Source organism: Periophthalmus magnuspinnatus, chromosome 10 (genome assembly GCF_009829125.3).
Source record: "Periophthalmus magnuspinnatus isolate fPerMag1 chromosome 10, fPerMag1.2.pri, whole genome shotgun sequence".
Taxonomy (NCBI): Eukaryota; Metazoa; Chordata; class Actinopteri; order Gobiiformes; family Gobiidae; genus Periophthalmus; species Periophthalmus magnuspinnatus.
Window position 1 is genome coordinate 21,467,128 of NC_047135.1, and position 25,032 is coordinate 21,492,159.

Below are 25,032 nucleotides of genomic sequence, written 5' to 3' on the forward strand. Positions count from 1 at the left end.
GTATATTTTTTATGAATATATTCTAAAATGAATAAGGAGAATGGTTAGCTCTCCTCAGCTCACATCAGGACTGACTGAGTAAGGCTTTTCTGTGTAGACTTGAATGACTTGATTTTGTTTTGTTCTTAAAGGAGACATATCTTGCTATATGCTTGTGTCTGAAATATAGTTATAATCTATGACACCTGTAGATCATAATGTTATAATTTGGACATTTTAAATCGTAATGTTCATCTAAAACGACTTAATAAAAGAGTCCGCTGACTTCTGCAATAGTAAACTGTGCCCAATGGGAGCTGATGATAGCCACAGATCACTTTAGCGAGTAGCAGATTTTTTTTTCCATTTGCACCAACATGACTATGTAATACTGCCGAATCCTACGTTTATCATTGCTTAAGAAAATGAAACTGAAAAACACATTAAGTAGAGTGGGTGTATGCCGGTGGTGGTGAAAACGAGAATTGAGCTGCATTATGGCATCTTGAAAATAAGGTATTAAAGATTGCTCAGACATGCACAAATCACTCCAAATACAACTTCAAGAGGGTAAATTAGAAGGGGAAACAACTATAACATGGTTAAAAGCTCTGAAAAGTAAATTTTGTATAATAGGTCTGCTTTAACTAGTGTTACGTGCCTGACTTGTCTAGCTGAACAACCTGCCCACTAAAGGACAACCACACCACCTAAGCCATTATCACTCCCCAGTATTTCCATGTTCTAGCTATGTCTGTTCATAGATCAGTTTTTACCCCATCAACCCAAAACGGGCACACTAGGTTAATCCTCCATAGATACTCCTGACCAATGTTCCCTCTAATTTTTCACGAGTCTGAGCAAACACACAAACTCCCTGAGCAACATCAGACATGTGCACTGTGGTCATGCTGCATCGCATCCATCCAAGTTAAATGGTTTATTAGAAGAATCAAATTACTGCATTTACATTTCTGTTATAAGACTTTTAATTAAGTGCTTTAGCCACTTATACAATGAAAATGACAAAAATCTTGCTCATGACCTGTGTAGTATGTTAATGCTATTGGAAGTATAAATATTTAATTTTAACTATGACAAAACATGAGCTTCCAACCAAACCAGGACAACTGTAAACTCCAATGTTGAAAACAAACTTAACATTTTTTATTATAAAGCTCTGACTTGTATTATGAGTATAAGCCATTGTGTGAAGCTTTTGCTGTGACTGAGTGAGATTGTCCTACTGTGTCTGGGAGACAGTCTTTTTCAGTATATGACACGATCATTTGATTTTTACAACTCATAAACTAGTGACAGTCAATGACCAATACACACTGAGAGGAATCTGTATCTGCACAGCTGCTCTATTACTGTACATTTATATATCATATCAAAACACAATATATAATGTGTATTTGTATATAAAATATATTCAAAACAAGTGGTATGGGTCAAAATAAATATATATTTACAAACCACACACTGCAAACAGTAAAAAAAACACACACGCCCAAGTGGTGGGGGCGCAGATTGGCATTAGCTAATGCTAATGATTACACATGATATATTTGACCCACAATTACGTCAATAGCAGAATAAACCACGCTTACCGATCAGGAACAGCATCCAGTCCATCAAAACGTAAGGTCCTCTGCTCCTGAGTCCACCATGAGATCTTCACTCGGTTCCATGAAACGCCCCGGTCCGAGATGCCTCTAGTTTAACTTGTACAAACATCCAGTGTCCTCGGTCGCGTACTTCCTTTGTTTTGTCCGTTTCGTCATGTTTAAAACGCAAAACTGCTGCAAAACAGTGCGTAACAGTGCGCCCGAGGGCGGGCCATCGGAACGTTAAGGGGTTAAACACTTCGCATCATTAGCGAGTTTTCACTCCACATCAGCCACATCGGCTAAAACTCTGGTAGCGGGACATGAGGACGCCTGTCAATGACGTTGATAAGATGCGCAAATACGTATGTGAATCACATAATTGGCTGGAGCAGCTCGTCCCCGGTCACACTCACTGACTCACACTGAAAAATAGCGCAGAATGAATTGTTGTGTGTTTATTTTATTTTCAGTTCCGGTTCGATTTTTTTGTGCGCAGCACAGATTTTCTGTGCGTGGAGACCGTGTCAGCAGTGCGCAACTGCGCACGCGCGCAGTTTAGAGGGAACAGTGCTCCTGACCATGATCTTACCTTAAAATCTGGAGAAAGAGTCCAAGGCTTTTCGTGAAGTGTTTAATGTTCTCCTTACTTCTGGGTGGGTCAATTCACTGGACAAATCTTTCAGCACATATTCCTAACCACGAACTTGCCTTAATACGTGAAGAAAAGTTCAGTTCTTTGTAAAATTTGCATGTTCTCTCCATGTTTAGTGTATTGACATATCCACTTCATCTTTCTATCCATCTACCTGCACTGCAACCTGAGTTTTCAATAGTCCATCTTGTGCAGCTCTCACTGATCCATCCACACAACCTTTGGTGAGTGTAGAGTTTCTACTTTTTAAATAATTGGTGTAAGGTAGCAAGGGAGCTGATGAGTACCGGCAGGCCAAGCGTGCCGCGGCTCGGGCGGTCACAGAGGCAAAAACTCGGGGTTGGGAGGAGTTCGGGGAGGCCATGGAGGAGGACTATCGGACGGCCTCAAAGAGATTCTGGCAAACCGTCCGACGCCTCAGGAGGGGAAAGCAGTGCTTCACCAACACTGTTTACAGTGCGGGTGGAGAGCTGCTGACCTCGACTGGGGATGTTGTCGGGCGGTGGAAGGAATACTTTGAGGATCTCCTCAATCCCACTGTCACGTCTTCCGAGGAGGAAGCAGAAACTGGGGACCCAGAGGCGGACTCGTCCATCACCCTGGCTGAAGTCACTGAGGTGGTTGGCAAGCTCCTCGGTGGCAAGGCTCCGGGGGTGGATGAGATCCGTCCTGAGTACCTCAAGTCTCTGGATGTTGTGGGACTGTCTTGGCTGACACGTCTCTGCAACATCGCGTGGCGGTCGGGGACAGTACCTGTGGAATGGCAGACCGGGGTGGTGGTCCCTCTGTATAAAAAGGGGGACCGGAGGGTGTGTTCCAATTACAGGGGAATCACACTCCTCAGCCTTCCCGGTAAGGTCTATTCCAGGGTGCTGGAGAGGAGAATCCGACCGATAGTCGAACCTCGGATTCAGGAGGAGCAGTGTGGTTTTCGTCCTGGTCGTGGAACACTGGACCAGCTCTATACTCTCCATCGGGTCCTCGAGGGCTCATGGGAGTATGCCCAACCAGTCCACATGTGTTTTGTGGATCTGGAGAAGGCATTCGACCGTGTCCCTCGTGGTGTCCTTTGGGGGGTGCTCTGGGAGTATGGGGTCCGGGGCTCTTTGCTAAGGGCTGTCCGGTCCCTGTATGACCGGAGCAGGAGCTGTGTTCGCATTGCCGGCAGTAAGTCAGACCTGTTCCCAGTGCATGTTGGACTCCGCCAGGGCTGCCCTTTGTCACCGGTTCTGTTCATTATATTTATGGACAGAATTTCTAGGCGCAGTCAGGGGCCGGAGGGGGCCTGGTTTGGGAACCACAGGATTTCATCTCTGCTGTTTGCAGATGATGTTGTCCTGATGGCTTCTTCGAGCCAGGACCTGCAGCAGGCACTGGGGCGGTTTGCAGCCGAGTGTGAAGCGGCTGGGATGAGAATCAGCTCCTCCAAATCCGAGGCCATGGTTCTCGACCGGAAAAAGGTGGTTTGCTCTCTCCGGGTGGGTGGTGAGTCTCTGCCCCAAGTGGAGGAGTTCAAGTATCTCGGGGTCTTGTTCACGAGTGAGGGAAGGATGGAGCGTGAGATTGACAGGCGGATCGGTGCAGCGTCTGCAGTGATGCGGTCGCTGTATCGGTCCGTTGTGGTAAAGAAGGAGCTGAGCCGGAAGGCGAAGCTCTCGATTTACCGGTCAATCTACGTTCCTACCCTCACCTATGGTCATGAGCTTTGGGTAATGACCGAAAGGACAAGATCGCGGATACAAGCGGCTGAAATGGGCTTCCTCCGCAGAGTGGCCGGGCGCACCCTTAGGGATAGGGTGAGGAGCTCGGTCACACGGGAGGAGCTCGGAGTAGAGCCGCTGCTCCTACACGTTGAGAGGAACCAGCTGAGGTGGCTCGGGCATCTGCTCAGGATGCCTCCTGGACGCCTCCCTAGGGAGGTGTTCTGGGCATGTCCCACCGGGAGGAGGCCCCGGGGAAGACCCAGGACACGCTGGAGGGACTATGTCTCTCGGCTGGCCTGGGAACGCCTTGGGGTCCCACCGGAGGAGCTGGAGGACGTGTCCGGGGTGAGGGAAGTCTGGGAGTCCCTGCTTAGACTGCTGCCCCCGCGACCCGGCCCCGGATAAGCGGAAGAAAATGGATGGATGGATGGAGGTAGCAAGGGTCAAAAACAGGTATGATGCTACACAAAAATTGCTTTGTTTTATTGTTTTATGATTTTGTGTTTGTATAGTCTAAGTGAATGTTATAGATGTAGATGTATAGATGTCTGATGTTTGCCAGGTGAATGTAGAATATGCTCGGCTCTAGCCAGGTATTCTTAATGCAGGTGGTGTGTGGTGACATGCTGCGCCTCTTTATAGTTTGATTAAAAAATTTAAAAAAAAAATAAATCTATTAGTCTATATCTTATTTATTAAGTTAGTATTTTACATTGTTTGTAGCATATCAAGGGGTAGTTACTTTATGCAGCGCTGCAACTCTTGGGCAGAGCCTTTTAACAAGTAGTTAGTCTTATTTTACTATGGTGTTCTAGTCTGTGTAAACCTCCTGTTCATGTTTCAAGACTGGTAAGAATAAAGATTATTTTGCAGTTTGCTGAGTTATAAATATTACACATAAAATGCACCACATAAAATACTCAGCATTTCCTGGGGGAGAACCACCACACCCCCACACACATACTAGTAATAAATCTACAAAGCTTTATAGTTGATGAACACTGGCAAACAGTTGATCTTCTTCTTTAAATTTACTTTATTAATCAGTTTGTCTTGTCACTTGTATTGTTTTTTTGTTTTTGTTTTTTTTAATATATATAGTAAAGGTTACAGACCCCTGACTTTAACTTATATTTTGTGAGAACTTTGTCTACCGGTCAGTTTGTGCACCTTAACCTAAAATCTGCACTGAAGTATAAACCTTCAGCCAGATTTGCCTCACTGCTCCTAAATCGGTTGAAGGACGGATTCAATTCCCAACTTTAACAATCTAAAAGTACAATTTCAACTATTTCTTCCTGACACTTGAACACTCCACTCCAGCATCATTAGCTCGTTTCTTGTTGGCCTGTTTTCCTCCACTCCCATGTCTCCTCCTCCTCCTCTTCCTCCTCTTTGGGCTCAGAGTGGAGACAGTGTCAGGGTAAGATATGATTGTCTCATCACAGATCGATGTTAGCTCGACCTGTGCGATTGCGGAGTATTGATCTGGTGACTGGTGCAAGAGGCCTGAAATTGCTCTTTGAGGTGAATCTCACAGACGTGCACTGTTTTTCCCCCGGCTGTCCACAAAGAAAACATTTAGGCACTGCTCAGGCGTGTCCACGGGGCTGTCTCGGCTACATGCTACACAAAACAATAACAGACAATACAATGCCTGTTAGTAAATGTACTTGTCTGATGTGTAAACCATGCTACACTGTCGTTTCTTCGCTCAAAATATCAAAACTACTCATTTGAGCAGGTATCGATACTAAAAGGCACATTCGCAGGACAGAAATGAACCTTTCCTGAACAGGTTTAGAATGATCTTGAGCTGTATGGACCACTAAGGAACCTATCCGGACGACTGAGGGATTACACAGATATAAGGCCACATGGGAATAGAAAAGAAAGTACTATTATTTAATTAATAATTATTTATTATTTTAATGATTATTTAATTTTAAAAGAAGAGTATGTTATTTGTTTTGTTTTTTTTGTTTTTGTTTTTTGTGTGTGTGTGTGTGGGGGGGGGATTGTTTCATTTTGATGGTTTCACATATTATCACATTTTTGTAACATAATACATTCTAGCTTCTCAATTCTGCACCTTCTGTTTGAAAATGACATCCAGAAAGACAGCATTCCTCTGTGGGAGCCAGAATTGCACCGCTAACCTGTGGGTAAGTGGATTTGATGACTCTACTAATGATGTTTAGGTCAAGAGTAGGATTTGAACCACCAACTTTCAGAACAGTGGACAAACGCTCTAACAAGTGAGCCACTGTAGCTCACTATCCAGTATCAAATACCAGTATCAGATTGGCCATGCACATGATTATTAAGTATTTTACTGAACACATCTGAACACATCAATAAACACAATGCTGTTTAAGAGAAGAACTCAGCTACAACCAGTAAATAGTATATTACATTAAATGATCTGTCCAACCAGGATATCATCTGAATCGATATTTAGAAACTGATATCTCAATAAACGATATACGAATAAACACAATGCACGATATGCGCACTAATTCAAACATGGCTAAAATCTAAATAAAAGTTAGTTTCACATAGTATTAAACAAGCATGAATAAAACTAAATATGACTTCAGGTTTTTGAGGTACAAACATTGTAATATTGTAAAACTCCAAAAAGTGATGTCATGAAGTGGTAGTTTTCAAATTAGCAACTACTTTTTACCTATTTTGTCTGTAGAGATTGACACTTCCAGGACTGAAATTATCCAAATGATTCTAGTGAAGGTGTATGAAGTTTAAAAACACAGTGGAGCACTTCCTGTATTACCACATGAGATTACAAGGTGGAACAGAGTGTTTTCTGTTTATTTATGGATATATCCAACGACATTTCGAAAAACTGATACCTACATAATATTAAACAAGCATGAATAAAATTGAATACTTCAGGGTATGTTTTTGAGGTACAAACATTATAATATTGTAAAACTCCAAAAAGTTAACAGACTATATCTCCTTTAAGATTGCTCCCGACAAACACCACACTGCCTTATATTTGATTTTATGTGGAAAATATGACTTAAGAAAATCTCTCCAATCCTAAATGTTGCCACTTCTGGTTTCATTTGCGAGTCAGATGGAGCGAGAGGTTTAAGCTCTGGTAAATATGAGGCTGGATTTCCACGCGATAGTGAGAACTTGGATAAACATAAAGTTGTATATGCAAAAATGGGAAGCGAACACAGTTTACTTTCATAGACACTTGCAATTTAAGTGTTCATTTACTGTAAACATAGCCATAGCACTTCGGTACATGCTGGGAGTTAGTTTATGTTATAGAATTTTCAACGGTCAAAATCTCCAAAGCCCAAAATGCTCAATGTTTCAAATTGTGATGTCATGAAGTGGTAGTTTTCAAGTTAAAGGTCCTATATTATACAAAATTGACTCTTATGAGCTTTTAGTCATGTTTTAATGCTGTTACCTCATCAAAAACATACCCGGAGTTTCGTTTTGTTTTATTCACACCTTTATTATTATTTATTATTATTAGACTGCTGCCCACTCCAAAGCCCAAAATGCTCAGTTCCAACTTGTGATGTCATGAAGTGGTAGTTTTCAAGTTAAAAATAGAGATTGGCAATTGCAGGTCTGAAATGATCCAAATGATTCTAGTGAAGGTGTATGGAGTTTTTACGATGTCATGTATTATCACATGACATCACAAGGTGGAACAGAGTGTTTTCTGTTTGAAAGAAGAACACAGCCTAAGTATGCAGGGTTTGTGTGTCAAGCATGTGTGAATGAAACAAAACACATCTCCAGATATGCTTTTAATAAGGAAAAAACATTATAACATGAATCAGAAAATAGCGTAATATGGCGCCTTTAATGAATGGTCAAACATTGGACTAGACCAGGGGTGTCAAACACATTTTCACCAAGGACCACATCAGCAAAATGACTGCTCTCAAAGGGCCAATTGTAAAATAAATCTAACTATTTTTTTTTACTTGTTCATTAACTGTTTCTGTAAATATTACTTATTCAAATTACAAATATTGCATATGCATTTGCCTAGATGTAAAAAGATGGATGTGTAACTGCGTATCTCCTGATAAATTGACATTTTAAAACCATCATTTTTTCTTTTATTTACCCTGTCGAGGGCCGCATAAAATGATGTGGAGGGCCACATCTGGCCCGCGGGCCTTGAGTTTGACACATGTGGACTAGACTCTAAACCAGGTCTCAAATAGGACTAATGCAGGACTATAAAATTGACTCATCAAAACAATAAGAACTCTACAACAGGAATGATCTCTCTCGGGAAAATAAAACCAGGTCTAAAACAGGACTAAACCAGCAGAACTAAACCAGGACTAAACTAGACTACAACTTACACAAATCTTAAATGTCCTATTCCCAATCTATTGTTGCCTATGTATTTGAGCAAAATGTGCCTTACCCCTGTACAGGTATATTATATAAGCAGCTCTTTATTGTCTCATAATCAGGAAGTGAATGTTGGCATGCTAGTTGTTACCGCTACCATCATAGCTCAAACAACTATTTCTAACAACTCTGTTCCACTGAAAAGCACTTATAAACTCATGGCTGTGTTAGGATGCTCAGGATGCAAAATGAACTAGTCATGTTTTTCATGTGTTTAAGTTACAATGCCTTTAAATTAAGGTCAGAATTGGGCTAAAATATGGTTGTAAAAGCAGCTCTTGAGCTCTGCGTGCTATCTGCAGTCTTTTATTTTTTTATGCACCACAAACCAGGAAGTAAGGCTAGTGTGCAGTTAGCATGCTAGTTGTTGTTAACATTACTGTGACGGCAAAACTCCGTAATGGTCTCTGAATGTTGTGGGAAGCACTAAACTGATCATGCTGAATAATTAAAATCCTTGGAATGCGTTAGGAAAGTGAGGAATAATTTTGGGCAGCTGCAAACCATTTAAAATTATCATATTTCATGTTTTTAAGACGTAAATTTGGTGTATAATGACTGAAACATGACTGTGCCCATTGTAGAATTAACCCAGGTCTGCAAAGGAAGTGTCCATCTTCTTTGAGCATTGTGCATCCCAGTGGTCCGGCTGTGATGAAGGAGCAGGACACTTGACCGTGCCAGGGTTAAGCATCTCGTTGTAGGTCTGATGTTCTTTTGTGTGGCGCTATTTAAGCTGATGGAGATGCTCATGTGGCTTCCTGTGTGGTCTCTGTTGTGGGGAAACAGTGGCTTGTTTGTTGGTTAAGACCATAAACTGTGCAAAGAAGTGGACTAAGGGAGTGTGACGTCATCCATAGCTTTCGGCTTCAGCCAAATTAAGCTAATCAAGGTTAGCAGTTATAGGGGCGAATTTGGAGCCGAGTTCCATATTTGGACTTCTGACTGTGAGTATCATTGCAACCAAGGAGCCAAACCGGAGTTAGGCTGTTGAAGGTAATGCCCCTTTCCACCCACACCGCTGGTTTAGCTGCGGGTGGGCGCTAGACACCTATGTTACTCATGGTTGGAATTTCAAATATAGCCTTGATGAGCTTCATTTCGCTGGAGCCGAATGCTATGGGTGATTTTTTCCGCTTATCCAGTTCCGGGTCGCGGGGGCAGCAGTCAAAGCAGGGACTCCCACACTTCCCTATATCCAAACACTTCCTTCAGCTCATCCGGTGGGACTACAGTGTGTTCGTAGGCCAGCCGAGAGACATAGTCCCTCCAGCATGTCCTAGGTCTTCCCCTGGGCCTCCTCCCTGTGGGCTGTGCCTGGGAACATCTCCTCAGGGAGGCGTCCATGAGGCATCCAGAACAGATGAAGTCACTTCAGCTGGCTCCTCTCAACTTGGAAGAGCAGTGACTCTACACTGAGCCCTTCCTTGAACCGCCACCTTAACATGCTGGAGGGTTTTGAGCACCCGAATGATCCTGGGAGGTATGTTGTTAGGAGCGTCATGTCCCAGCTAGGGTCACCCGTGGCAAACAGGTCCTGGGGGACAGGTCAGACTAAGACCATTTTAGAAGCCCCACATGACAAGTGTAAAAACAAGGCCATTTACGCCCAGACTGGGGCCCCAGCCTGAAGCCAGGCCTGGGATGGGTGCTCGTCAATAAGCGTCTGGAGGCTGGGCCTTCCCCCAAGGGGCACGGCCGGGCACTGTCCTTCCATCGACCCACCACCTGCAGGAGGATATGGAAGGGTCTGGTGGAGTGGGATCTGGGCGGGGGCCTGGACGATCAAATCTCCGGACATGGAAACTGGCTCTGGGAACATAAGGCTCTTGTGGTCAAAAAACAAAAATGCTAACACACACTTGATTTATCACACAATAAAAGATTTATAATAAGATACAGTCAGCACAAATCAGACTTATTTTGATCCTCAAAGCTACTTATACACTAACTTTGTACTGGGGCAAGACAATCTGTTCTCAAATACACTGGGGGGGAAAATTAGATACAGGCCCTTTAATTGTGCAGATTATTTGACTTACATAGAGTTAGCTTCAGTAAATAAATACAAATATTCTTTAAGATATATTTTGTTGAGTAAGAAAATGTCAAAAATATTAACTACTATTTTAAGTCCAGGGTCTGGAACACATTAGTCTAAGCATCATTCTGAAGTTAAGCCATTTCATTTCATGTTAATGTTTTTTTGTGTGAATTAATTTAAAATTATGAGAATTTCATAAGAATCAAATAAAGAAAATACATACCTTTTATATCGCTTCATATGAAAATTACAACAATAACCATAATGTTGCATTTCACTATTAAATTTACACTTTTACTATTTTGACCATTACTGTTGTCACGATACTAAAATGTCAAACTTCGATGCTAAAGAGTAGACTTGATACTCAATACCGATTCCAATACCACAATGGAAAAAAAAATAATAATAATTTCTTTAGACAATAGAATGTGATTTTCAGCATTAAATGGTAGTACTTTCTCTTCTATTCCCATGTATTCTCATGTGGTCCAGGTAGGCTCCATAGTGGTCCATGGGAGTATACTAGTCTATGTGGTCTTATACTTGTTCAGATCATTCTAAAGCTTTTCAGGAAAGGTTCATTTCTGTCCCGTGAATGTGACTTTTTTTTTTTTGTATTGATACCTGCTCAAAGTATCTAGTTTTGTACTAGTACCAAGTATCTAGTTTTGATACTAGTACTTTAGTATCAGGTACTTTTGACAAGCCTAATATTTGTAGTATGGCCTTGGACAATGGTGACATGCATTTTCTGGGCGGTGTGTTATTGAAAAGGTGGACTGTGTTTGGGGGATCGCCAGAGGAACGCTACGGCAGAGCTCACACGCCATCTACTGATCAAGCACAGAATAACAAATTGCAGTACATTTACAACACTGGTGCATTCAATATATTTAGGTATTTATCTAACGTTGGAATGTAGCAATAAAAAGAAAATGGCATGTAAATGGTATTAATGAAAATGAAAAAGAAATACTTGGAAGATTTGTTGAAATTTTGTTAAATTAATCATACAATTTTATTTTTCTATCCAGTGAACACAACAGATTTGTCATCGTTTCATCTTAGCTGCAAACGTAATTTATTTTATTTGAAGTATTTACACCAAAAACGAGCAGAAGGAGGAGAAATAAGAGTCAGGTTGCATGTTTTTCAGTGCAATAAAGAAAACCAAAATGAAGAAAAAAAAAATTAAAAAATCTTTTATTTCAGTCTTTTATGAAAAATGCTTTTATTTCAGTCAAATTTTTGGCTAAAATGTTGCATATTGTGGCTTTAAAATAAGATAATATAAGCTTTATTAGTCCCACAAATTCCAGTTTTGCAAAGCCCAGTCCAAGAACAACATGTGAATATAAATATGCACTCCAAAATCAAGGTAAATTCCTATTAAAACTAGGCTTGACTTTTCACATGAGCTGTTTGAATATGACACTGATCTTAGGCATATAGAGTTGGAAAGTTTGGCTATGACACATTGCCGGAGTCGTGCGGAATATTGAAAAAAAAAAAGTGAAAAGTTGGCAGCATCAGAATTCTGCGCAGTGTGTCGGAGCACATGGAGCTGCGCCGTGGGGCTCATCTCTCACACGGAGCTGCGCCGTGGGGCTCAGAGCTCTCTAGTCCCACTAAGACCAGGAGCCAGGCCACAGCTGAGCACCAGCCTGCACCAGCCTGCACCAGCCTGCTCCCCCTGCACCGTGTGACCCGCCCGCCTGCTCCAGATGGCCCTCACTCAAACTCTCTCCTGCCTGGCTGTCTCTGTGCCTGCTAAATAGGTGTAAAGTATTGAATGTAGCAATAAGCATGATTTTCATGTAAGGAAAAAAAAACAAAAGGCAGTAACACATTGTAAGGTAAGATACACATTATTGTCCACAGCATTTGACCAGATTTTGAGCTAGTCTTGGTCAGGACTATCTTAGTTGGAGGATTGTACCGATGGTGCATGTTTTGAATTGATGGGGGAAACCTGAGTGCCCAGAGGAAACCCACGCAAGCACAGGAGGAACATGCAAACTCCACATAGAAAGTCTCGGGCAACCCGAGAATCAAACCCAGGGAAAAAAAAAAAAAAAAAAAAAAAATTGCTTTAAAAATAGACATAGGCCTATTATGCAAAATCAACATTTATGGACTTTTTACCATAAGGTTTTCTCTCATTATTAGCTTTCTCAGAGTTGTATTTTGATTGATTTATGAGCAATGCTGTATTGTCTTGCATTCGAGGCTAGAGTGCTCTTGTTTCTAATTTGTCTGTGCTTTCCGTTATGAGAAAAAAAGAAAAAAAACAACAACAAACCCCCCCCCCCCCCCCCCCCCCCGCAAAAAACGCATGTTGCAAAAATTAAAACACCATGAATAAAAAAACAAAAAACAAAACAGAACCTTCTTGCTGTGAGGCATGAGTGCTAGCCACTGAGTCTCTATGTTACACTAACAACTAGCCTTAATTTATTCATAATGAACAAATAGCTTATTAAAATGTTCCAGGCTTGTTAAGCTATCCTAACTCTAACTCCTTACTCTAATCGTTTAATTACGCAGTTACTAAGACTGAATCATTCTTAATAAACTATGAATAAAGTCTTTCTTCATGTTTCATTAAGGCTATTTAATGTGTAGTTAGTTCTTATTTTGAAGAGGTACCCAAAAGTCTACGAGTCATACGATTATGAGCTGTTGCAACATATCCATTTCCAAGCTTCCATGCCCAATATGGACAAAACTGTTATTAAACTGTTTCAATTGTTGAGAAATTAATATCTTTTGCAGTTGGTAGTTTTTATTTTCAGTTGACAGTTACTGCAATCCTAACAAAATGGAGAAGAATTATATGTATTAGTTAGTTCTTATAGTTGTAGCGAGTATGTGTTCCTCACCCGAGAGGTGCAGAGAGGGAGTATTATAGGGAGTATTGTATTGTAGGGAGTATTGTATCTCATGGGTCAGATAACAACATCCGAGCTGGCAGCACAGCAATGACATAGACGGATCTATTATAGAAAGCAATGTGGCGCTACTTTGTAAAATTTTCTACTTTTTAAAATTTTCTACTTTTTAAAACTTTTCTTCATAAACTGCCACTTGACTGATGTAAAATTATGATGTACCATCCCATAAACCAAGTAATAACATGAAAACCTGTCATATGCACTTTAAATACCCTGATGGAGAAACAGAAACATATGCACATGTCTATCTCTGCCTGTCTCTCTCCATGATACTCTGCCTCTCTCTTTGCTTGTGTTTACCTCCCCCTTCTCTCTTTTCCCCTCTGTCTGCCTCTCTCTTTCTCCCCCTGACACCCTGCCTCTCTCTCTCTACCTCTGTCTACCTCTCTTTCTCTCACTTTCCCTCTGTCTGCCTCTCTCTTCTCTCTCCCTCCCTTTGCCTGTCTCTCTCCCTCTCCCTGACTCTCTGCTTCCCCCCTCACTCTCTGTGTCTGCCTCTGTCTTCTCTCTCTCAGTCTTTCCCTCCATCTGCCTCCCTCTCTCTCTGACACTCTGCCTCTCTCTCTTTCTCTACCTCCCTCACTCCAACTGTCTGCATCTCTCTCTTTCACTTTCCCTCTGTATGCCTCTCTCTTCTCTCTCTTTTCCTCTGTCTGTCTCTCTTCTCTCTCTCCCTGCCTATGTCTACCTCTGTCTTCTCTCTTGCTTTTCCCCTCTGTCTATCACGCTCTCTTTTCTCTCAGTCCATCTATCTGCCTCTATCTCTCTCTCCGTCTGCCTCTCTCTCTCACTTTCCCTCTATCTATCTCTCTCTCTCCCTGCTTATGTCTACATCTCTAGTCTCTCTTTCTCTTTCTCTCTGTCTACCACTTTCTCTTCTCTCTCACTCCCTCTGTCTGTCTCTCTCTTTCTTCTCTCTCTTCTCTGTCTCTCCCTCTGTCTGTCTCTCTCTTTCTTCTCTCTCTCTCTCTCTCCCTCTGTCTCTGTCTCTCTTTCTTCTCTCTCTTCTCTCTCACTCCCTCTGTCTGTCTCCCTGTTTCTTATCTCTCGCTCTCTCCCTCTGTCTGTCTGTCTCTCTCTCTGTCTGTCTCTCTCTTTCCCTCTGTCTGTCTCTCTCTTTCTTCTCACTCTCTCTCTCCCTGCTTATGTCTCCGTCTCTCTTCTCTCTCTCTTTCCCTGTCTCTTCTCTCTCTCTTTCCCTCTGTCTGTCTCTCTCTTTCCCTCTGTCTGTCTCTCTCTTTCTTCTCACTCTCTCTCTCCCTGCTTATGTCTCTGTCTCTCTTCTCTCTCTCTCTCTTTCCCTCTGTCTACCTCTGTCTCTTCTCTCTCTCTCTCTCTTTCCCACTGTCTCTCTCTCTCTTTTCCTCTCTCTCACACACACTCTCTCCCTCTGTCTGACTCTCTTTCTTTCTCTCTCTCTTTCTCTCTCAGTCTAGGAACAGCATGCACCAATGGAGGGGCATCAGGCTTACACAGTTACCCCAGCTCAGACCCTTTCGGCTGGAGTTACACAGTCGGTCTGTGAGCATGAGAACCAGACACTTAATTTACTGCTGCTGTACTAAATACATTCTGACAGTACATTCCGAGACCTATGTAGTTACATGTAGCCTTCATCCTACTCGCAAAATGTTAGTGCAAATGGATTCAAAATGGAGGCTGGGTTAGGTTACAGAGATTTTTAATTTGATCGTATGTCATCAAAGGTCTGTTTATGTCAAAAGTCTGTTTACGTATTTGTTTACCTATTTTGGTAAAAAATGGTTATGTAAAGTTGCAGTGTTTTTGGTAATTTGAACATTGAGTAATAATGAAATGATGAAAGAGTTGGGAACCACACATCTTTTTTTTTTAACTTGTTTATTTATTTATTTTTTATACCTGATTTAGATTTTATATTATTATTATTATTATTATTATTATTATTATTATTATTATTATTATTATTATTATTATTATTATTATTATTATTATTATTATTATTATTATTATTATTATTTATTTTTTATTTATTTATTTTTTATTATTATTATTTTATTTTTTTACCAAAGGAATAGGCTGACTCATTGCTCATCTTTTACCTGTCCTATTATGGTCACATTTATTCAGCATTTTTCTACCTTCAAAGTACTTTACATCAAGTAGCCACTCACCCATTCACACACACACATTCATACACCCGTGTACACAAACACTGGGGGCGAGGTGGGTTAAATGTCTTGCCCAAGAACACAATGACAGCATCATCTGTAAAAGCTGGAATTGCATTTCCAACCTGTGGGTCAGTGGATCTGACTACTGTCCCAATGATGTTTATGTCAGGAACGGGATTCCAGTGGCTGACCTTTAAATCAAAGGATGAGCCCTCCAGCAACTGAGCGATGATAAAGATATAGTTTTGTTTTGATTGCTTTGATGTTTCAATGTGTTAATGTTGTGTTTGACTGATGCTTCTTTCGACTTTTCATATATGCATATACAAACTTAACCCCATATATATGTAATCCTTTAATGTGCAAAATCAAAGAATGTTTTATTTACAAATTTCCTTCTTTTAAACTTTTTTTTTTCATTTGTAATTTTCTTTCATGATACAAAATTTTGTCTATATAAAACAAAACATTCAGAATATTTTTGGTTTGTTTGAAAATATGTATAGTTTTATAGATTTATGTCTTTTGTTGACGTGTGAATAGCTCTTTTAACTTCTTTTTAAACTATACATTAGCTTTTTATTTTACTCTTGTTTGATGTTTTGCATACATCAAACTTTTACTTACAGACTCAACTCTATACAAAAGCGCATTTAATTCAGTCTATATAAAATACTTACAGAATGTAGGGAATCAAGAATAATATTGCCTTCTATCGCTTCTCTCCAATGGAAAAAGTTCTTTAAAGAAGTTGTCATACCCATAAAGGCCCCTCTGACAGTGCAATATGCGATGCCTCGTTAAAGTCGAACCTGAGCCACGCCAGGGGTCAAATTTGTGTTTGCGCTGCTCGCTAGGTATTCCGCCCCATTCGCCAGGTTATTTTTGCAGACGCCATTTCAACTGACCCTCCTCTGAAAGCCGAGTCTATCCAACTGCCCAACCCACCCCCACCGAGGCTGCGTTCAGGTGGGCTGCTGTTAGCCTGATTTAGCTTGTCTCAAACCACCGCTCTCCGACACTGAAGATCTCCTTTGAATCATGTTGTCTCTGGAACTGGTTGAGAATAAATTGAGAAGAATTCTTGCCTCGCTATAGATATATTGTATAATTAGCTCTTGATGTCAAAATAAATCTGCTGTGTACACTCTGTATCTAATTGTAAGTTGCGGTTTATTGCCCTATAATCAAGAAGTGCACATTGGCATGCTAGTTGCTATTAGCTTTACCATCACAGCAAATCTCCCTTCTGGTCTCTGAATTGTGAAAAGTGCTTCTAAAGTCATTGTGTTGAATGATTAGGATGCTCGCATAATGTCAGTGAGGAAAAAATGTTTTAATGGCTTTTTTTTTATGTTTTTAGGGCAATTAAACACTGACCACCCAATGCTTATTTCTGGAGTCTGTTTCTATTTAAAAATGTATGTAAATGTATTAAAACTTATAATTAAAAAAAATAATAATAATTTAAAGATTTATATATGTTTTGGAGATCTAAATCAGGGACATTAGTTACCACACATCTGGTCAAACTCTTAATATTTGACTTTTTTTTTTTTATAGGAATTTTACTTACTGGAACCACAGTCGGCTTCAAAGTGGGCTGGACTGTTGAGCTCCATACACGACCGCACCTGTACCCACCCCCAATGAGGCTTTGTTCAGGGGGGCCGCTGTTAACCCAATTTAGCCTGTCTCACTACTATACAAGATGTCAGTAGAAGCGTGTTCCTTTATTGTTTCTGGACTTTACGCTTAGGCCACTAAACTATCTAAGCTTTGTAATTGACCATCTTATTTATCCAGGATTATTGCTCTGAAATTACAATTGCGTCTTCTTCCAGGCCTAAAATATCAAGCAGTTATAATGAACACGATTTTACAGTAGAAATGCTTTGAACAAGATTCTATGAGTTTCTACCTGTGACGCAACAAACCTGGGAAAATTCAAACTTCATGTTTCTTACAGAGGATTGTGGCAACCAGCATGAATGAACCTAAATACAACTTACATGCAATTTATATATTGTTTCTTGATGTTTTTGATAAGGAAAACATTTTATAACATGGCAAACGCGCTAATCATCAATTTTGCACACAATTTGATCATTTTTGCAGACACCATTTCTCGCACCCTGTATTACAACCATCCTCTACCAGCACCACCTACTCCCACCGAGGTTGTGTTCAGGTGGGCCGCCGTTAGCCCGATTTAGCCTGTCTCAAACCACCGCTCCCCGACATGGAACATCTCCTCGGAGTCTTGTTTTTTTTATCGTTTCTGGACTTTACGCTTAGGCCACTTAACTATCTAAGCTTTAGTAGTGATCATCTCATTTATCGAGGATTATTGCGCTGAATTTACTGTTTGGTCTTCTTCCAGGCCTAAAATGTCAAGCCCGGAGTCATGTGTGCGCTAGCTTTATTCGGTAAGACCTCGGCAGATCCGCCCAAAGCTGCTAGCAGTTGATCTTTGGATAGCGCGTGAAATAAATAAATCCTCTTTAGCAGATCAATATTCATCCTGTTTAATGCTGCATGTGAAACGGCTGGATTTGAGGTGGTAATGCCTGCGTACAGCTAATCGTTGGGAAGTAAGCTAAGGGGGCTTTGCTATTCTCTGCCGCAGTTTAAACAGAAGAAAGATACGAGGAAGGAGGGACACGGAAGGCGCCGAAAAGGTAGACGATAATTGCTTGTAATTTAAACCCGAGCAATTAATACGCATGATATTAGGTGACCAGTAGGGGGGAGGGTGTTGATGGGAGTGCGTGGCAGAAATTGCGATATGAGATGCTAGTACATTTCTGATTGCGGGTAGACCAAGATGATATCGCATGTCCATTATGTAGCATGGGATTTATGTACAATATGCAAAGTGAATTGTAAAGATGTTTAGTTTTTTATTAGGTATAGCAAAAATATTAAAAGTGCACTATGTAACTTTTCTTGAATGTTTCACACTATGGCATTAAACTTCCCTTTTCAGCATATATTCAACTACTGGGTTATTAACTGCTAACACATAACATATTTGGATCACCATGTTACCTTTTATTGTTTTGAAAATGCTACACGTTTTATAAGTTTCACTTTGGTTTTGATGCTCTGAGTCTCCCCTCCTTTTGCTCTCTAAGTCACTCCCCTTTCAGAGCGCTATCACAATCAGCGTGCATTCCCCTATTGAAACATCTGTATATGGCATCAGGTTTGTTTGTCCATGTTGCTGTGTACTGTTTTGGAGAATTGTCGTGGCGAAGCATGAGTGACGTAGACTTATGGGCAGAGCATTGCACAGAATCTTACAGCTAACCATGAGGAGGGTTCAAATAGGGCCTGGGAGGGATTGCTAAAATACTCAACCATGTATGGATGACATCTTCAAGCAGGTGTTTAATGAAAGAACATTATAACATGGCAGAAAGCTCAAAAAATGACTTTGCATAATACCCCCTCTTTAAGGCCATACTGTAAATCTAAGTTAAAAAGCTACTTAGCGCACCTTTCATTTTATGTTGCCATAGTAATAAACTTTGTATAGTCCGCTCTTACTGACATTTGTGTTTCTTGGCAAGACGTCTCATTCATGGCAAGTGCAGATTGGCAGGTGCACTTGGAGTTGTTGGAAAAGTGCATTACAAAGGATCACTGATATTATTAGTGCTCTAACAGTGATTATAATTTATCGCTGCAATGAATACGCACAACATTACATGGCTGGGATGGGGAGGAGGGGGGAAGGGGGGGGTGTTGATGGGTTCTGCGGTAGGAAGAGAGAGACATGAGACCGTGGAACATTTCTGAATGTAGTTAGAGCGATGATATCACGTGTTAATTATATAGTCAGATAATAATAGTGGATTTATGATCATGCAAAGTGGACTCTACAGAAATGACGCTTACGGTTTAACTCACAAGACGTGTTTGCTGTGTTTTGCGTAGGGCTAGAGCTATATTTAACTTTTTAACTTAAATGAATAAATGAATTACTTTAGTATTAGTGCTTTTTGTTTGGTGGTAAGTAGGCGCAGACTTGCAGGCACATCTTCAGCAGTTTTCCCCATGGCAGCTGAGGTGTTACTGAAAGAACAACACACAAAATAAGCTTAAAGGGCCCATTTTAGACTATTTTAATTTTGCTTCCTCATTACAGACATACCTAGAGTTGTATTTGGTTTCATTCACACATGTTTAACACAAACAGAAAACACTCTATTCTACCTTGTGATGTCCCTCGTCCAATAGCAAACAAGGTTCCAGGTTCAACTCCCGGGTTGAGCAAGACTTTAATTTTTAATTTTTATTTATTTATTTGGTTGGAACAAAGCATATTAATGAACAGACATGAAAGTAAATATGCCAGATTATAGCCAAAGGTTAATTTCCATCCGTTGTCACAAGGGCTGGGGTCACAGAGGGGTCATAATAAAAATTGCACAATACCCATAGTTGCACATTCCACTCATTGCACATCCCACATACTTTCTGTGTGGAGTTTGCATGTTTCTCATTCCCACTAACCCAAAACATGCACAATATGTAAAATTCTCTAGACCTAGCCTAATATCAAGATCACAGAGATGGATTCTGACAGGTTGCCCCAGCAGCAGTAAAGACTGGATCAAATGCGGAGGACACATCTTACTATGATGACAATAACATGTACCTTTACCTTTCCCATAGCCAGTCTACTACAGTATATGCACTTCAGTCAGCATCCAATGTTTTTGCAGTTCTTGTGCCTTCTGCTGGCATTTTGTATGTAAAGGTTCCATAAGATAAACTAACCTGACTAACCTGAATTATGCGTACTATCGGCCTTTTAGTCCATTGCTTGAGAATGTCTCTAGCAGATGTATTTCATATGACTATTATACCAAAGGACATGACCCCTGGCTCCTCTCAAACCTACTTTTAAAGGAGTAACCCGTCTTTCTTCCTGTGCGTATAAATCGTCTGCGAGGACATAAAACTCCAATGACAGAGCGACAGACGATGGCGGACATTTTCCCATCGCACGAGACCATCACCGCCGATTTATGAGCCAATGATCTGTCCCGTCTGCCCCGCTAAGCCCCGCCCACCACTTCTCGCCATGATTTAGGTAGCTACCGTGGACGCGCGCCTGGAGTCTGCCGTATGCGTACCAGAGGCTAAAGCTAGCCGTTAAGGAATGGATCATAGCAGATGTCAGTCCAGCTGTGTGCTGTGATAAAGATGGAACAAGCTAGCAGTACTTTTATAACTGAACTGGGGGACGCTTGAGTTGGGATCCATGTATTAATGGCTAACTAGTAACTAAAATAACTAGTTTAATTACATATTTGGTAGTATTTATAAAGTTATTATCACATTTTGCTTGTTACTAATTGTTTCCTATTAATATTCATAATTACTGATCTAAAGGGCCTATATTGCACTGTTTTCTGATCTATGTTATGATATTTCCTCATCACAAACTTACCTGGAGTTGTGTTTTGTTTCATTCACACATGTTTACTAAAAAAATACTAAAACACACATTCTTCCTAGAGGAAATGCTCCACTGTGTTTTTAAACTCCTACATTGAAATTGATCATATTAGCTCTCTAAGCTACAGCTATTGTAGTAGCCTCAATAAAATTGCTCCTTGGTGCACTAGCAGAAATTAGAGACTTTCTATTGGCAGTATCTTAATGTTATTCTAGAGTAATGGAGAATAAAGGCATTCAGTAAGGGTAAAACAGCTGTTAACCTTAAAACTACCACTAAATGACATCACAAGGTTGAAACAGCATTTTGAGCTTTGGAGATGTGGAGATACTAATAATAAAGGATTACTCAAACATGTGAATCAAACAAAACTCCAGGTATGTTTTTGATGAGGTGACAGCATTATAACATGACTTAAAGCTCACAAGAAACATTTTTTGCATAATATAGGACCTTTAAGCATTATTGGTAACACTTTATAATAACTACACCTTAATTGCTGCCAATAGAGCGTGAACAAAGACTTAACTCATAATGAACAAATAGTTTAGTAAAGTGATTCACAAAATGTTACCACTTGCAATGGTTGGTACTGTAAATAAACTGTTACCTTAAAACTTTTATCTGTGAGTTTATTTGATTTTTTTCACCAGTATGTCAGATGTGATACCTGTTCTTTCTTCCCCCCTTCTCTCACCTGGCTCCTCCCCCCTCCCCTCACCTGCCCTTTGCATTTAGGTCTTTCTTAAGTTCTCAATATCAGTGGTAAATATTTTTACCTTTTACTATATTTTTAATGGTTCCACACTATGTCCATTCTTGAGGTTTGGGGTATATTATAACGTTCCCTATTGTTGTGTATCTCCCCCATGCATTTCATTTCCACATGCTTGACGAAATCTTACTTAATAAGGCCGTCTCCCTCTCCAGACCTCAAACCACTTTGTCCCATTATGTGATGTCATCGGGTGTTAGTTCAGAAAAGACTACTCTTTCTTTTTGAAGCCCACTCACCTTCACCAAAATCAGAATGAGTTTGGTAAAGTCCATTCAACTTTACCAAACTCATTCTGATTGTTGTGACAGTCAAGTTTCTAGAGTTACTTGTGTTTTTAAGCCACATTCATATGTTTTTTTTTGTCCATGCACCCTCTGCTGGTAACAGTGGAAGTGTTCTCTTTGCTTAAAATGAGGACTTGAAGTTTACTACATAATGACCTTACTTTATAATGAGCTTATTTTTATTTATTTATTTTCTCCAACCACTAAATGTTTATAAGTTATTTGGCAGATTTTTGCATTACTATTTATTTATTTTATTTTTATTAACGGATTCATTAATTTATTTAGATATTTTGCTGTTTGTCAATCAATAGATATACTGATTGACCCCATAGATTTTACTTCTATGGGGTATTAACTACTAACACATAACATATTTAGATCAACATATTACCTTTTATTGCCCTATCCCCTCCCTTTGCTCTCTGCACTAAGTCACTCCCCCTTCAGAGTGCTATCACATCACACGCATTCAGGCATGTTTTTGATGTGGGCACAGCATTATAACATGGAAGAAATCTAAAAAAAAAAAAAAATCTCATTGTATTTACAGATAGAATTATGTCACTGCAGAAGTATAAAAAAAATCTCAAAAAATGATCCGAATGGGAGGTTTCTGTTGAGCTGAGATCCCATTTAAACAGAGCGGACACAGAGGAGGGCACCTGCTCTGGATCCCACCCTGTTTACCCTGGATCTTTGGCTCAACCATCAGAAGGACTGCCGGAGAAAGAAAAGAAGAAAGGAAGAAAGTGCTAAGCAAAGAAAGAGAGAAAAGGAGAAGAAGATATTTGGCTTTTTTTTTTTTTTACCTCTACCCTAACAAACACAACCAGCTCCGGGCGTCCCATTTTAGTAAACACGTCCGAAAAAAGGCCATAAGCTACGCCTGGGGCCTCCGAGCACTCAGGAGCCAAAAGAAAAGAAAGAGAGAGAGGGATTCACTCGACAAAGCACTGGTGAAACAGAGGAAAGATTAGACCATCATCTATTCATGGGTTTGGGACTTTTACCCCTTTCAAAAGATGTAATATTTAGTTATGAAGAGCAACCACCATCTACTGGCAGAAGAGGGAATTACTATGTGGAAAACAATAAAACTAGGTGATGAGGAACATGCCCGGATATGTTCACGCAAGCATGCAGTAGCAATGAATGTGATTTGACAGCAGAAAGGTTAAAAACGAGTCTGGCAATGAATTACGGATTTCAAAACTGCACAGGGCTTTTACCTGTGACATAACAATCCTGGAAAATTCAATTTGCAAGTTTGTTGGGGCTCAGAGGCTTATTGAAATCAGTATAAATGAAGCAAAATACAACTCCAGGTATGTTTTTAATGAGGGAACAATATTTTGCTTAAAAGATTTAAAAAAGTCAACATTTTGTAATATGTGTTCTTTAAATTGTTAATCTCTATGGCGACAGTTTTAATTTCTCATCATTTTGAAATTTACGGATATGTTTCAAAGGTCTTTTAGGATATCTAGAACCTCAAAGGTTTACACTCTGACCAACTTTAAAAGCATTACTAAAATTACAACTTAACTTGGGATGTCATTATAACTGCTATAAATTGAAGACACAATTGTTTTATTCTTAGGATCTGGCAACCCAAAGCAGAGAGCTCATTAGTCTTTCTGATATTTGGCATGAGAACCAAGACATTTTTTTTTTTTACTTTGTGTAAAATGTTATCAGCAAAATCTGTTTTGAGCATGTTCACACCTTAGGAGGACACATTTTGCAATTGTAATTAGCTACATTTAACATAAGTCTCAGTCATCCCAGTACACGCCTATAGATGCAGATTGTGGCTTGGAACAACTTAAAGGGCCTGATTTTTCACATGTATTTGACCTAAATGTGTTTTACTCCAGTACAGATATCATATGAGCAGTTCTCGAGGTCAAAATAATTATGCTGTGTGCTGTCTGCATCTAATTATAAAATATTTTACTGTCTAATGATCAGCGTGTGTGTGTTAGCATGATAGTTGTTGTTGGCTTTACTGCTCTGGTCTCTGAAAGTTGTGAAAAGCGCTTTTAAATATCACAGTGAATAATTGGGGCGATCAGAATGCATAAGGTAAGTGAGGAATAACTTTGGACCACTGCAAAATTGAAAATTGTTAAACAATAACTAGCAGTTTATCTAAGCACAAAGTTGAAAAAAGTTCATTTTTTTAACCAAAGAACCATGATTCATGTATTGCATATTTCATATGTTTTTATTATTATCATTATTATTTTATTTTTTAAATTTTTCTATTTTTTTGTACAAAGTGGTGATGTTTTTCTCTCAAATGGGGGCAGGAATCTATATTTCTACATTCACTAAATATTTTTGGTGAAAAATATACAAAAATAAAAAAATATTTTACCTGATGATTGGTTTTATTCCATTGCATCACGGTACTTACCCAGCTATCAACAGTCTAATCAACAGTAGACATTAGCCTGCCCACACATGATCTGAAACCCTGGCTCCAATTAGTCCTGGTGCAGACAGCCAGGATTTACACACACCAGCTGACCGCTGTGACACCGAGCGACCAGCAGAGGGTGCCCATGACACAAGGACACGCACACATTCTAACACACATTTTTCTAACTTTATTTTACTTTACTAGACTACAAGCTTGGGTAATGTTTTGTAATGGAGTAAATGGTAATGATCCTGATGAATAATTACATACATTAATGCACTTTTACTTGTGTGAATTTCTTATAGTTCTGACAAATGTAACGTAAAATGTACTACTTTTTTTTTTTTTTAAATTTAACTTAATAACTCTATGCAAAAGCACATGCAAATAATAGTTATCAGTTATTGCCAAACAACAGCAAAATATGAAATAGCAGTTGCTTCTCTAAGTTGTCAGAAAGCATATTTTAATCACTAAGTATTCAACTGTGTTCTTGTAATGTCTAACCAAAAATAATAGTCATAGTTATATATTAATATTATTATT